Source organism: Aethalodelphis obliquidens, unplaced genomic scaffold (genome assembly GCF_003676395.1).
Source record: "Aethalodelphis obliquidens isolate GAN/ISIS:26980383/991018 unplaced genomic scaffold, ASM367639v1 scaffold34, whole genome shotgun sequence".
NCBI lineage: Eukaryota > Metazoa > Chordata > Mammalia > Artiodactyla > Delphinidae > Aethalodelphis > Aethalodelphis obliquidens.
Genome location: NW_020837978.1, coordinates 20501060 through 20516394, shown reverse-complemented (window position 1 = coordinate 20516394; position 15335 = coordinate 20501060).

Here is a 15335-nt window from a genome sequence, read left to right as displayed (position 1 = left end):
GTGACATTAGTCAAGTTACTCAAAAGAAGCCTCACTTTCTTTACCTGTAGAGGAAGATAATAGTAGTATTTGCCTTGTATTACTATCATAAAGTTTAAATGAAAAAAATTCTTATAAACCTCTAAGCACAGAAAACACAGTAAACATTCAGTGTAGGTTAGCTACTAAAATGATGAATCTTCCCTACATACACATTTGGAAGATGGTGATATAGACTTCAGGATTTTTGAGGAATGTGGCTTAGGTTGAAGGAAGAAAAACAATATCTTCACTCTTGGGGAAAATGTTGGGTACAAAAATTGGAGAACAAAGTAGGAGGAGAAGATAAGGGACTCAGTATCCATATATCCACATATCACATGTGGTCCTGGGAAACTATTGGATATAACGTCAAACATCAGTCAGGAAGACTGATAAATATGAACTCAAAAGGTTGGTGACTGTTTTCTGATAAACAGTGGGAAAAAAGAAAACACAAGGCAAACGTAGGCAGTAATAATCAACGTCTAATGTAGTGGATGGTTAAATGATGTTAAGTCACTATGATAGTCTTTGCTGCATACACAGGAATCTTGATTTTCAAGCCTGATGACACACAAAAAAATGCTCAGAACATAAGGTTAAGATTAAAAAGCAAGTTACAAAAATGCACGTATTGCATGACCCAAATCTTTAAAATAAAATACGTGTTTCTACACATAGGAAGACAATGGAAGAATATACACTAATAATGTAAATGATTATCTCTGGAATGGGGAAGAGGGAGAATAATGGGTGACTTAATTTTGTTATCTGTAAATCTTCTATTTTAAAACTTTCTACAAAAACATATAATGCAAACATAGTCTTTAAAAGTTGTAAAGGTGAAATCTAAAGAACAAGGAAAGAAGTACAGCTACAAGGACTGCTGTTCTTCTCAGAACTCCAGAGCAAATGGAACTTGGACCAATTTCCAGGAGCCTGGCATGTGGAGCTCTCTGGGGAGTTGTAATTTCCCTTCAATGACTCCCTTCCTTTTGTTTCTTTTAATTTTATTTATTCTTTTACACAGCAGTTTCTTATTAGTCATCCATTTTATACACATCAGTGTATACATGTCAATCCCAATCTCCCAGTTCATCCCACCACCATCCCCCCGCCGGAACTTTCCCCCCTTGGTGTCCATACGTTTGTTCTCTACATCTGTGTCTCAATTTCTGCCCTGCAAACCGGTTCATCTGTACCATTTTTCTAGGTTCCACATACATGCGTTAATATACGATATTTGTTTTTCTCTTTATGACTTACTTCACTCTGTATGACAGTCTCTAGATCCACCCACGTCTCAACAAATGACCCACTTTCGTTCCTTTTTATAGCTGAGTAATATATTCCATTGTATATATGTACCACATCTTCTTTATCCATTTGTCTGTTGATGGGCATCTAGGTTGCTTCCATGACCTGGCTATTGTAAATAGTGCTGCAATGAACATTGGGGTGCATGTGTCTTTTTGAATTACAGTTTTCTCTCAGTATATGCTGGGTCATATGGTAATTCTATTTTTAGTTTTTTAAGGAACCTCCATACTGTTCCCCATAGTGGCTGTATCAATTTACATTCCCACCAACGGTGCAAGAAGGTTCCCTTTTCTCTACACCCTCTCCAGCATTTGTTGTTTATAGATTTTCTGATGATGCCCATTCTAACTGGTGTGAGGTGATACCTCATTGTAGTTTTGATTTGCATTTCTCTAATAATTAGTGATGTTGAGAAGCTTTTCATGTGCTTCTTGGCCATCTGTGTGCCTTCTTTGAAGAAATGTCAATTTAGGTCTTCTGCCCATTTTTGGATTGGGTCGTTTGTTTTTTTGATATTGAGCTGCATGAGCTGTTTGTATATTTTGGAGATTAATCCTTTGTCCGTTGGTTCATTTGCAAATATTTTCTCACATTCTCAGGGTTGTCTTTTCATCTTGTTTATGGTTTCCTTTGCTGTGCAAAAGCTTTGAATTTTCATTAGGTCCCATTTGGGTTTTGTTTGTTTGTTTGTTTTAAACATCTTTATTGGAGTATAATTGCTTTACAATGGTGTGTTAGTTTCTGCTTTATAACAAAGTGAATCAGTTATACATATGTCCCTCAGAATGTGAGAAAATATTTGCAAATGAAGCAACTGACAAAGGATTAATCCTCGAAGTTTACAAGCAGCTCAGGCAGCTCAATATCAAAAAAACAAACAACCCAATCCAAAAATGGGCAGAAGACCTAAATAGACATTTCTCCAAAGAAGATATACAGATTGCCAACAAACACAGGAAAGAATGCTCAACATCGTTAATCATTAGAGAAATGCAAATGAAAACTACAATGAGATATCATCTCACACCGGTAAGAATGGCCATCATCAAAAAATCTACAAACAGTAAATGCTGGAGAGGGTGTGGAGAAAAGGGAACCCTCTTGCACTGTTGATGGGAATGTAAATTGATACAGCCACTGTGGAGAACAGTATGGAGGTTCCTTAAAAAACTAAAAATAGAACTAACATATGATGCAGCAATCCCACTACTGGGCATATACCCTGAAAAAATGGTAATTCAAATAGAGTCATGTACCAAAATGTTCATTGCAGCTCTATTTAGAATAGCCAGGACATGGAAGCAATCCATTTGTTTATTTTTGTTTTTATTTCCATTACTCTAGGAAGTGGATCAAAAAAGATCTTGTTGTGATTTATGTCAAAGAGTGTTCTTCCTATGTTTTCCTCTAAGAGTTTTATAGTGTCTGGTCTTACATTTAAGTCACTAATCCATTTGGAGTTTATTTTTGTGTATGGTGTTAGGGAGTGTTCTAATTTCATTCTTTTACATGTAGCTGTCCAGTTTTCCCAGCACCACTTATTGAAGAGGCTGTCTTTTCTCCACTGTATATTCTTGCCTCCTTTATCAAAGATAAGGTGACCATATGTGCATGGGTTTATCTCTGGGCTTTCTGTCTTGTTCCATTGATCTATGTTTCTGTTTTTGTGCCAGTACCATATTGTTTTGATTACTGTAGCTTTGTAGTATAGTCTGAAGTCAGGGAGCCTGATTCCTCCAGCTCCGCTTTTTCCCTCAAGATTGCCTTGGCTATTCAGGGTCTTTTGTGTCTCCATACAAATTTTAAGATTTTTTGTTTTAGTTCTGTAAAAACTGCCATTGGTAATTTGATAGGGATTGCATTGAATCTGTAGTTTGCTTTGGGTAGTATAATCATTTTCACAGTACTGATTCTTCCAATCCAAGAACTTGGTGTATCTATCCATCTGTTGGTATCATCTTTAATTTGTTTCATCAGTGTCTTATAGTTTTCTGCATATAGGCCTTTTGTCTCCCTAGGTAGCTTTATTCCTAGGTATTTTATTCTTTTTGTTGTAGTGGTAAATGGGAGTGTTTCCTTAATTTTTCCTTCAGATTTTTCATCATTAGTATATAGAAATGTAAGAGATTTCTGTGTATTAAGTTTGTATCCTGCAACATTACCAAATTCATTGATTTGCTTTAGCAGTTTTCTGGTGGCTTCTTTAGGATTCTCTCTGTATAGTATCACATCATCTGCAAAGTGACACTTTTACTTCTTGTTTTGCAATTTGTATTCCTTTTATTTCTTTTTCTTCTCTGATTGTCATGGCTAGGACTTCCAAAACTATGTTGAGTAATAGTGGTGAGAGTGGACATTCTTTTCTTGTTCCTGATTTTAGAGGAAATGTCTTCAGTTTTTCACCATTGAGAATGATGTTTGCTATGGGTTTGTCATACATGGCCTTTATTATGTTGAGGTAGGTTCCCTGTATGCCCACTCTCTGGAGAGTTTTTGTCATAAATGGGTGTTGAATTTTGTCAAAAACTTTTTCTGCATCTATTGAGATGATCATATGGTTTTTCTTCTTCAATTTGTTAATATGGTGTATCACATTGATTGATTTGCATATATTAAAGAATCCTTGCATCCCTGGGATAAATTAAAAGGTGTATTATCCTATTAATGTGTTGTTGGATTCTGTTTGCCAGTATTTTGTTGAGGATTTTTGCGTCTATATTCATCAGTGATATCGGTCTGTAATTTTCTTTTTTTGTAGTATCTTTGTCTGGTTTTGGTATCAGCGTGATGGTAGCCTCATAGAATGAGTTTGGGAGTGTTTCTTCTTCCACAATTTTTTGGAAGAGTTTGAGAAGGATGGGTGCTAGCTCTTCTCTAAATGTTTGATAGAATTCACCTGTGAAGCCACCTGGCCCTGGACTTTTGTTTGTTGGAAGATTTTTAATCACAGTTTCAATTTCATTATTTGTGATTGATCTGTTCATATTTTCTATTTCTTCCTGGTTCAGTCTTAGAAGGTTATACCTTTCTAAGAATCTGTGCATTTCTTCCAGGTTGTCCATTTTATTGTCATAGAGTTGCTTGTAGTAGTCTCTTAGGATGCTTTGTATTTCTGAAGTGTCTGTTGTAACTTCTCCTTTTTCATTTCTAATTTTATTGATTTGAGTCCTCTACCTCTTTTCCTTGATGAGTTTGGCTAATGGTTTATCAATTTTGTTTATCTTCTCAAAGAACCAGCTTTTAGTTTTATTGATCTTTGCTATTTTCTTTGTTTCTATTTCGTTTATTTCTGCTCTGATCTTTATGATTTCTTTCCTTCTGCTAACTTTGGGTTTTGTTTGTTCTTCTACTCTAGTTCCTTTAGGTGTAAGGTGAGATTCAAATGTTTATTTGAGGTTTTTCTTGTTTCTTGAGGTAAGCTTGTATAGCTATAAACTTCCCTCTTAGAACTGCATTTTTGCATCCCATGAGTTTTGGATCATCGTGTTTTCATTGTCATTTGTCTCTAGGTAATTTTTTATTTCCTCTTTGACCTCTTCAGTGATTTCTTGATTATTTAATTACGTATTGTTTAGCCTCCATCTGTTTGTGATTTTTAGGTTTTTCTCCCTGTAATTGATTTCTAATCCCATAGCATGTGGTCAGAAAAGATGCTTGATACGATTTCAATTTTCTTAAATTTACTGAGGCTTTATTTGTGACCCAAGTTGTGATCTATCCTGCAGAATGTTCCTTGCGCACTTGAGAAGAAAGTGTAATCTGCTGTTTTGGGATGGAATGTCCTATAAATATCACTTAAATCTATCTGGTCTATTGTGTCATTTAAAGCTACTGTTTCCTTATTAATTTTCAGTTTGGATGATCTGTCCATTGGTGTAAGTGAGGTGTTAAAGTCCCCCACTATTATTGTGTACTGTTGATTTCCTCTTTGTAGTTGTTAGTATCTGCCTTATGTATTGAGGTCCTCCTATGTTGGGTGCATATATATTTATAATTGTTATATCTTCTTCTTGGATTGATCCCTTGATCATTATGTAGTGTCCTTCCTTGTCTCTTGTAACATTCTTTATTTTAAAGTCTATTTTATCTGACATGAGTATTGCTACTCCAACTTTCTTTTGATTTCCATTTGCATGGAATATCTTTTTCCATCCCCTCACTTTCAGTCTGTATGTGTCCCTAGGTCCTAAGTGGGTCTCTTGTAGACAGCATATATATGGGTCTTGTTTTTGTATCCATTCAGCAAGCCTGTGTCTTTTGGTTGTAGCATTTAATCCATTCACGTTTAAGGTAATTATCAATATTTATGTGCCTGTTACTATTTTCTTAATTGTTTTGGGTTTGTTTTTGTAGGTCCTTTTCTTCCCTTGTGTTTCCCACTTAGAGAAGTTACTTTAGCGTTTGTTGTAAAGCTGGTTTGGTGGTGCTGAATGCTCTTAGTTTTTGCTTGTCTGTAAAGCTTTTGATTTCTCCATCAAATCTGAATGAGATCCTTGCTGGGTAGAGTAATCTTGGTTGTAGTTTCTTCCCTTTCATCGCTTTAAGTATATCATGCCACTCCCTTCGGGCTTGTAGAGTTTCTGCTGAGAAGTCAGCTGTTAACATTATGGGAATTCCCTTGTATGTTACTTGACATTTTTCCCTGGCTGCTTTCAATAATTTTTCTTTGTCTTTAATTTTTGCCAGTTTGATTACTATGTGTCTCGGCGTGTTTCTCCTTGGGTTTATCCTGTATGGGACTCTCTGCACTTCCTGGACTTGGGTAGCTATTTCCTTTCCCATGTTAGGGACATTTTCGACTATAATCTCTTCAAATATTTTCTCTGGTCCTTTCTCTCTCTTTCTCCTTCTGGGAGCCCTATAATGCGAATGTTGTTGCATTTAATGTTGTCCCTCTTAGGCTTTCTTTATTTCTTTTTATTCTTTTTTCTTTATTCTCTTCCACAGGAGTGAATTCCACCATTCTGTCTTCCAGGTCACTTATCCGTTCTTCTGCCTCAGTTATTCTGTTATTGATTCCTTCTAGTGTAGTTTTCATTTCAGTTATTGTATTGTTCATCTCTGTTTGTTTGTTCTTTAATTCTTCTAGGTCTTTGTTAAACATTTCTTGCATCTTCTTGATCTTTGCCTCCATTCGTTTTCCGAGGTCCTGGATCATCTTCCCTCTCATTATTCTGAATTCTTTTTCTGGAAGGTTGCCTATCTCCACTTCATTTAGTTGTTTTTCTGGGGTTTTATCGTGTTCCTTCATCTGGTACATAGCCCTCTGCCTTTTCATCTTGTCTGTCTTTCTGTGAATGTGGTTTTTGTTCCACAGGCTGCAGGATTGTAGTTCTTCTTGCTTCTGCTGTGTGCCCTCTGGTGGATGAGGCTATCTTAGAGGCTTGTGCAAGTTTCCTGATGGGAGGGACTGGTGGTGGGTAGAACTGGCTGTTGCTCTGGTGGGCAGAGCTCAGTAAAACTTTAATCCGCTTGAATGTTGATGGGTGGGGCTGGGTCCCTCCCTGTTGGTTGTTTGGCCTGAGGCAACCCAACACTGGATCCTATCTGGGCTCTTTGGTGGGGCTAATGGCAGACTCTGGGAGGGCTCTCGTCAAGGAGTACTTCCCAGAACTTCTGCTGCCAGTGTCCTTGTCCTCACAGTGAGCCACAGCCGCCCCCCATCTGTGCAGAAGACCTTCCAACACCAGCAGGTAGGTCTGGTTCAGTCTCCTATGGGGTCAACGTTCCTTCCCCCGTGTCCCAATGTGCACACTACTTTGTGTGTGCCCTCCAAGAGTGGAGTCTCTGTTTCCCCCAGTCCTGTCAGAGTCCTGCAATCAAATCCCACTAGCCTTCAAAGTCTGATTCTCTAGGAATTCCTTCTCCCCTTACCCAACCCCCAGGTTCAGAAAGCTGATGTGGGGCTCAGTACCTTCACCCCAGTGGGTAGACTTCTGTGGTATAAGTGTTCTCCAGTTTGTGAGTCACCCACCCAGCAGTTATGGGCTTTGATTTTATTGTGAGCACACCCCTCCTACCATCTCATTGTGGCTTCTCCTTTGTCTTTGGATGTGGGTTATCTTTTTTGGTGAGTTCCAGTGTCTTCCTGTTGATGACTGTTCAGCAGTTAGTTGTGATTCTCATGTTCTCACAAGAGGGAGTGAGAGCACATCCTTCTACTCCGCCATCTTGTTTCCAGGAATTGTACAATGACTTACGTTCATTTTCTTTGTATCCAAATATCTGTCATGGCACTAGGTAGATAATGTTCAGATACTTTGCATTCTTTCATACAGAGATTTCCTTCTGGGAAAATTATCCAAACTCTTGACAGAGAAGAGAGCCATTAGGAAGGTATTTAAAGATACTGGATCAGCAGGAGTCATCTTTAAGACTGTCTCACTTGAAAGGTTTTCCTGCCTGGGAATGGAGTGATGGGAGCAGGGGTGAAAGAACCGAAGGTGATTTACTTGAGTCCCTGACTATCCAACCAGAGAACTCAGTAAAGCAAATACAAAGAAGCTAGAATTAACTTGAGATAAATTATGCAATTTATAGATTAATTTAGCCCCTTCCACAGAGATTCTGATTTAAATGGTCTGCAGGAGGACTCTGCATTGATACTTTTTAAAAGCTCCCCTAGAGATTATATCAGAACTACCAAGTAGTCTTTTTTCTCTAAGTTTCCTGCTGCTTATATTTTGGTCATTTTATTCTTTGGGTAGGGCTGCTCTGAAGAACAATCTGGAAAAGGAAAAGACTTCTAAGGAATTAATATTTTTATTAATAGCCCAACTCTTTCAAAAAAAGATTAGAATTTACATTGTATGTCACTCTGGTAAATTTTAACAACTGATGGCTGAAACTAAGGGCTTCAATGAGTTGTTTTTCTTTTTTAATCCCTGCTGATTTCATTTTCTCCTGCAGTCATTTCCTGCTTTCCTCATTAGCATAGCTAGTTGACGGTTAGTTGACAAGAGACATCAGTGGTGTCTAATTTGAAGCATTGCTATTTAACCCTGATGCATGCATTAAACTTTGAGTTAGAGTATCTGCATCTTTTTACAAACTCAGAATGATATTTCTAGCTGGAAATATAAACAATGCTTTTCTTAATATCATCACCCAGTAGTTATTAAACATTCAAACATGGGAGACACCTCACAGACTATATAGTAGACCTTAGGATTCAAAGAGATTTCCTTGGTTTGATGCTACACCAACTCCAGAGGGCAAAGAAAGTCGACTAGAAGAAATCAGACAATGTTTATCATAAGAAAATGCTGGAAGTAGAGTTAATGCTTTTTTAAGAATCTACCTTTTATTGTTTCTTTGGTAATCACATGAATAATACAGATTAAATAATAAAGATCAGAAAATTCAAAAGAAATATGTTCTCCCATAATTTCACCACCCAGAGATATCCAAGAATAATAAGATATTAGTGTATATCCTTCCAGTCTTTTTTTATATGCACAAAAATTGGATTATACTGCTCTGTAACTTGCTTGTTTCACTTACTATTATGAACACCTCTCCATGTCATTGAATTTTCTTCAGTGACATCATTGTAAGGGTGGGATTGCCATAATGTATTTAACTAGTGTCCTCTTTTTGGACTTTTAAATTATCTCTAGGTTTTCAATATCATAGTGCTGTGAGAGCTAAATATTTGCACACTCTCATAATTATTTCTCTAAAATTCTAAATGCAGAAGTTCTGGACTGAACAATACATAGCATTTTAAGTCTTCAAAACACATTGTTAAAAAGACCTCCTCCATCTTAATTTTACCAATTTATTCTGCCATTAGCAGTGGAAAAGTGTATTCCCCCCCACATTAACAATAAAAGCAGAAATCTTTAAATGGGATTAATTTTTAAGTAGTAGTTAATAGTTATTTTATCGTGACTGTTTCAGGTAGTTTAGGATTTATTAAGAGGTGGGCTGTGTGTTAAAGTCTGTCATACTCAAATGGCTGATCAGAATCTCTATGCTGTCTCCCTGCGCCTCGACACATAGTTTCTGTCACAGTGTCTTGCAAACACTGGCTAATATTTCTATATTGCACCAATAATACCACTTAGTTTTATTATATTTCACTAAATTATGGAAGGAGACTTTGATAGCCTATAAAAAAGAGCAAAGCCAAAGCTACTGACAAGTTGCCATGGGGATAGGGCAGGATGGGGGCGTCGGCTGCTTCTTCTAGCTGCTAGGGAATCCAGTTGAACCTGGATCCACACAGGCTATCCATATCGACCAGGCCCAGAGGACAATGCCTGGCTGGAGGACCGAGCAGAGCGCAGAAGACCAGCCAACCTGTGCCTTTGGATTGGAGAATTTAATCCATTTACATGTAAGCTGTGTGGCTGACAAGGTCTTGGTGCTCTAGCCGGGTGTAAGGCCTGAGCCTCTGAGGTGGGAGAGCCAAGTTCAGGACACTGGACCACCAGAGACCTCCTTGTCCCATGTAATATCAATCGGCGAGTGCTCTCCCAGAGATCTCCATCTCAACGTTAAGACCCAGCTCCACTCAACGACCAGCAAGCTCCAGTGCTGGACATTCCATACCAAACAATTAGCAAGACAGGAACACAACCCCACCCGTTAGCAGAGAGGCTACCTAAAATCATACTAAGTTCACAGATAAACCAAAACACACCACTGGACGTGGTCCTGCCCACCAGAAAAACAAGATCCAGCCTCACCCACCAGAACACAAGCACCAGTCCCTTCCACCAGGAAGTCTACACAACCCACTGAACCTACCTTACCCACTGGGGGCAGACACCAAAAACAATGGGAACTACGAACCTGCAGCCTGTGAAAAGGAGACCCCAAACACAGTAAGTTAAGCAAAATGAGAAGACAGAGAAATACGCAGCAGATGAAGGAGCGAAGTAAAAACCCACCAGACAAACAAATGAAGAGGAAATAGGCAGTCTGCCTGAAAAAGAATTGAGAGTAATGATAAGATGATCCAAAATCTTGGAAATAGAATGGAGAAAATACAAGAAACTTTTAACAAGGACCTAGAAGAACTAAAGAGCAAGCAAACAATGATGAACAACACAATAAATGCAATTAAAAATTCTCTAGAAAAAAAAAAATTCTCTAGAAGGAATCAATAGCAGAATAACTGAGGCAGAAGAACGGATAAGTGACCTGGAAGATAAAATAGTGGAAATAACTATCACAGAGCAGAATAAAAAAAAACAATGAAAAGAATTGAGGACAGTCTCAGAGACCTCTGGGACAACATTAAACACATCAACATTCGAATTATAGGGGTCCCAGAAGGAGAAGAGAAAAAGCAAGGGACTGAGAAAATATTTGAGGAGATTATAGCTGAAAATTTCCCTAATATGTGAAAGGAAATAGTAAATCAAGTCCAGGAAACACAGAGAGTCCCATACAAGATAAATCCAAGGAGAAACATGCCAAGACACATATTAAACTGTGAAAAATAAAATACAAAGTAAAAAATATTAAAAGCAGCAAGGGAAAAACAACAAATAACATACAAGGGAATCCCCATAAGGTTAACAGCTGATCTTTCAGCAGAAAGTCTGCAACCCAGAAGGGAGTGTCAGGACATATTTAAAGTGATGAAAGGGGAAAACCTACAAGCAAGATTACTCTACCCAGCAAGGATCTCATTTAGGTTTGATGGAGAAATTAAAGCCTTTACAGACAAGCAAAAGCTAAGAGAATTCAGCACCACCAAAGCAGTTTTACAACAAATGCTAAAGGAACTTCTCTAGGCAGGATACACAAGAGAAGGAAAAAACCTGCAATAACAAACCAAAAACAATTAAGAAAATGGTAATAGGAACATACATATCAATAATTACCTTAAATGGAAATGGATTAAATGCTCCAAACAAAAGACATAGACTGGCTGAATAGATACAAGAATAAGACCCATATATAGGCTATCTACACAAGACCCACTTCAGACCTAGGGACACCTACAGACTAAAAGTGAGGGGATGGAAAAAGATATTCCATGCAAATGGAAATCAAAAGAAAGCTGGAGTAGCAATTCTCATATCAGACAAAATAGACTTTAAAATAAAGACTATTACAAGAGACAAAGAAGGGCAATACATAATAATCAAGGGATCAATCCAAGAAGAAGATTTAACAATTGTGAATATCTATGCACTCAACTTAGGAGCACCTCAATACATAAGGCAGATGCTAACAACCATAAAAGGGGAAATTGACAGTAACACAGTCATAGTAGGGGACTTTAACACCCCACTTTCGCCACTGGACAGATCATACAAACTGAAAATAAATAAGGAAACAAAAGCTATAAATGACACATTAAACAAGATGGACTTAATTGATATTTATAGGACATTCCATCCAAAAACAACAGAATACAGTTTCTTCTCAAGTTCTCATGGACCATTCTCCAGGATGGATCATATCTTGGGTCACAAATCAAGCCTTGGTAAATTGAAGAAAATTGAAATCATATGAAGTATCTTTTCCAATCACAATGCTATGAAACTAGATATCAATTACACGAAAAAAAACTGTAAAAAATACAAACACATGGAGGCTAAACAATACACTACTAAATAACCAAGAGATCATTGAAGGAATCAAAGAGGAAATCAAAAACTACCTAGAAACAAATGACAATGAAAGCACGATGACCCAAAACCTGTGGGATGCAGCAAAAGCAGTTCTAAGATGGAAGTTTATAGCAGTACAATCCTACCTCAAGAAACAAGAAACATCTCAAATAAACAACCTAACCTTACACCCAAAGCAATTAGAGAAAGAAGAACAAAAATATCCAAAGTTAGCAGAAGGAAAGAAACCATAAAGATCAGATGAGAAATAAATGAAAAAGAAATGAAGGAAACAATAACAGATCAATAAAACTAAAAGCTGGTTCTTTGAGAAGATAAACAAAATTGATAAACCATTAGCCAGACTCATCAAGAAAAAAAGGGAGAGGACTCAAATCAATAGAATTGGAAATGAAAAAGGAGAAGTTACAACAGACACTGCAGAAATACAAAGCATCAAAAGAGACTACTACAAGCAACTCTATGCCAATAAAATGGACAACCTGGAAGAAATGGACAAATTTTTAGAAAGGTATAACTTTCCAAGACTGAACCAGGAAGAAATAGAAAATATAAACAAATGAATCACAAGCACTGAAATTGAGACTATGATTAAAAATCTTCCAGCAAACAAAAGCCCAGGACCAGATGGCTTCACAGGCGAATTCTATCAAACATTTAGAGAAGAGCTGACACCTATCCTTCTCAAACTCTTCCAAAATATAGCAGAGGGAGGAACACTCCCAAACTCATTCTACGAGGCCACCATCGCCCTGATACCAAAACCAGACAAAGATGTCACAAAAACAGAAAACTACAGGCCAATATCACTGATGAACATAGATGCAAAAATCCTCAACAAAAGACTAGCAAACAGAATCCAGCAGCACATTAAAAGGATCATACACCATGATTAAGTGGGGTTTATCCCAGGAATGCAAGGATTCTTCAGTAGACGTAAATCAATCAATGTGGTACACCATATTAACAAACTGAAGGATAAAAACCATATGACAAGCTCAATAGATGCAGAAAAAGCTTTCAACAAAATTCAACACCCATTTATGATAAAAACCCTCTAGAATGTAGGCAGAGAGGGAACTTAACGTAATAAAGGCCATGTATGACAAACCCACAGCCAACATTGTTCTCAGTGGTGAAGAACTGAAACCATTTCCACTAAGATCAGGAAGAAGACAAGGTTGCCCACACTCACCACTATTATTCAACATAGTTTTGGAAGTTCTAGCCACAGCAATCAGAGAAGAAAAAGAAATAAAAGGAATACAAATCAGAAAAGAAGTAAAACTGTCACTGTTTTCAGGTGGCATGATACTATATGTAGAGAATCCTAAAGATGCTACCAGAAAACTACTAGAGCTAATCAATGAATTTGGTAAAGTAGCAGGATACAAAATTAATGCACAGAAATCTCTTGCATTCCTATACACTAATGATGAAAACTCTGAAACAAAATAAGGAAACTCCCATTTACCACTGCAACAAAATGAATAAAATACCTAGGAATAAACCTACCTAAGTAGACAGAAGACCTGTATGCAGAAAGCTATAAGACACTGATGAAGGAAATTAAAGAAGATACAGACAGATGGAGAGAGCTACCATGTTCTTGGGTTAGAAGAATCAACATTGTGAAAATGACTATACTACCCAAAGCAATCTACAGATTCAGTGTAATCCCTATCAAACTACCAATGGCATTTTTCACAGAACTAGAACAAAAAATTTCACAATTTGTATGGAAACACAAAAGACCCCGAATAGCCAAAGCAATCTTGAGAAAGAAAAACAGAGCTGGAGGAATCAGCCTCCCTGACTTCAGACTATACTACAAAGCTACAGTAATCAAGACACTATGGTACTGGCACAGAAACAGAAATATAGATCAATGGAACAGGATAGAAAGCCCAGAGATAAACCCACGCACATATGGTCACCTTATCTTTGATAAAGGAGGCAAGAATATACAGTGGAGAAAAGACAGCCTCTTCAATAAGTGGTGCTGGGAAAACTGGACAGCTACATGTAAAAGAATGAAATTAGAACACTCCCTAACACTGTACACAAAAATAAACTCAACATGGATTAAAGACCTAAATGTAAGGCCAGACTCTATCTAACTCTTAGAGGAAAATCTAGGCAGAACACTCTATGACATAAATCACAGCAAGACCCTTTTTGACCCACCTCCTAGAGAAATGGAGATAAAACCCCAAATAAACAAATGGCACCTAATGAAATTTAAAAACTTTTGCACAGCAAAGGAAACTGTAAACAAGACCAAAAGACAACTGTCAGAATGGGAGAAAATATTTGCAAACAAAGCAACTGACAAAGGATTAATCCAAAACAAAAAACCCAATCCAGAAATGGGCAGAAGACCTAAATAGACATTTCTCCAAAGCAGATATACAGATTGCCAAAAAACACATGAAAGGATGCTCAACATCACTAGTCATTAGAGAAATGCAAATCAAAACTACAATGAGGTATCACCTCACACCGGTAAGAATGGCCATCATCAGAAAATCTACAAACAGTAAATGCTGGAGAGGGTGTGGAGAAAAGGGAACCCTCTTACACTGCTGGTGGGAATGTAAATTGATACAGCCACTATGGAGAACAGTATGGAAGTTCCTTTAAAAACTAAAATTAGAACTACCATACGACCCAGCAATCCCACTACTGGGTATATACCCTGAGAAAACCATAATTCAAAAAGAGTCATGTACCACAATTTTCATTGCAGCTCTGTTTACAATAGCCGGGACATGGAAGCAACCTCTGTGTCCATAGACAGATGAATGGATAAAGAAGATGTGGCACATATATACAGTGGCATATTACTTAGCCATAAAAAGAAATGAAATTGAGTTATTTGTAGTGAGGTGGGTGGACCTAGAGTCTGTCATACAGAGTGAAGTAAGTCAGAAAGAAAAACAAATACCATATGCTAACACACATATATGGAATCTTAAAAAAAAAAAAAAAAAGGTTCTGAAGAAACTCGGGGCAGGACAGGAATAAAGACGCAGACGTAGAGAATGGACTTGAGGACATGGGCGGGGGGGGAAGGGTAAGCTGGGACAAAGTGAGAGAGTGGCATTGAGATATATACACTACCAAATGTAAAACAGATAGCTAGTGAGAAGCAGCCGCATAGCACAGGGAGATCAGCTTGGTGCTTTGTGACCACCTAGAGGGGTGCGATAGGGAGAGTGGGAGGGAGACGCAAGAGGGAGGGGATATGGGGATATATGTATAGGTACAGCTGATTCACTTTGTTATACAGCAGAGACTAACACAACACTGTAAAGCAATTATACTCCAATAAAGATGTTAAAAAAAAAGAGCGTTTGCCAACATTAATTCTATTCTGTATCATTAGTCTTTTTTTTT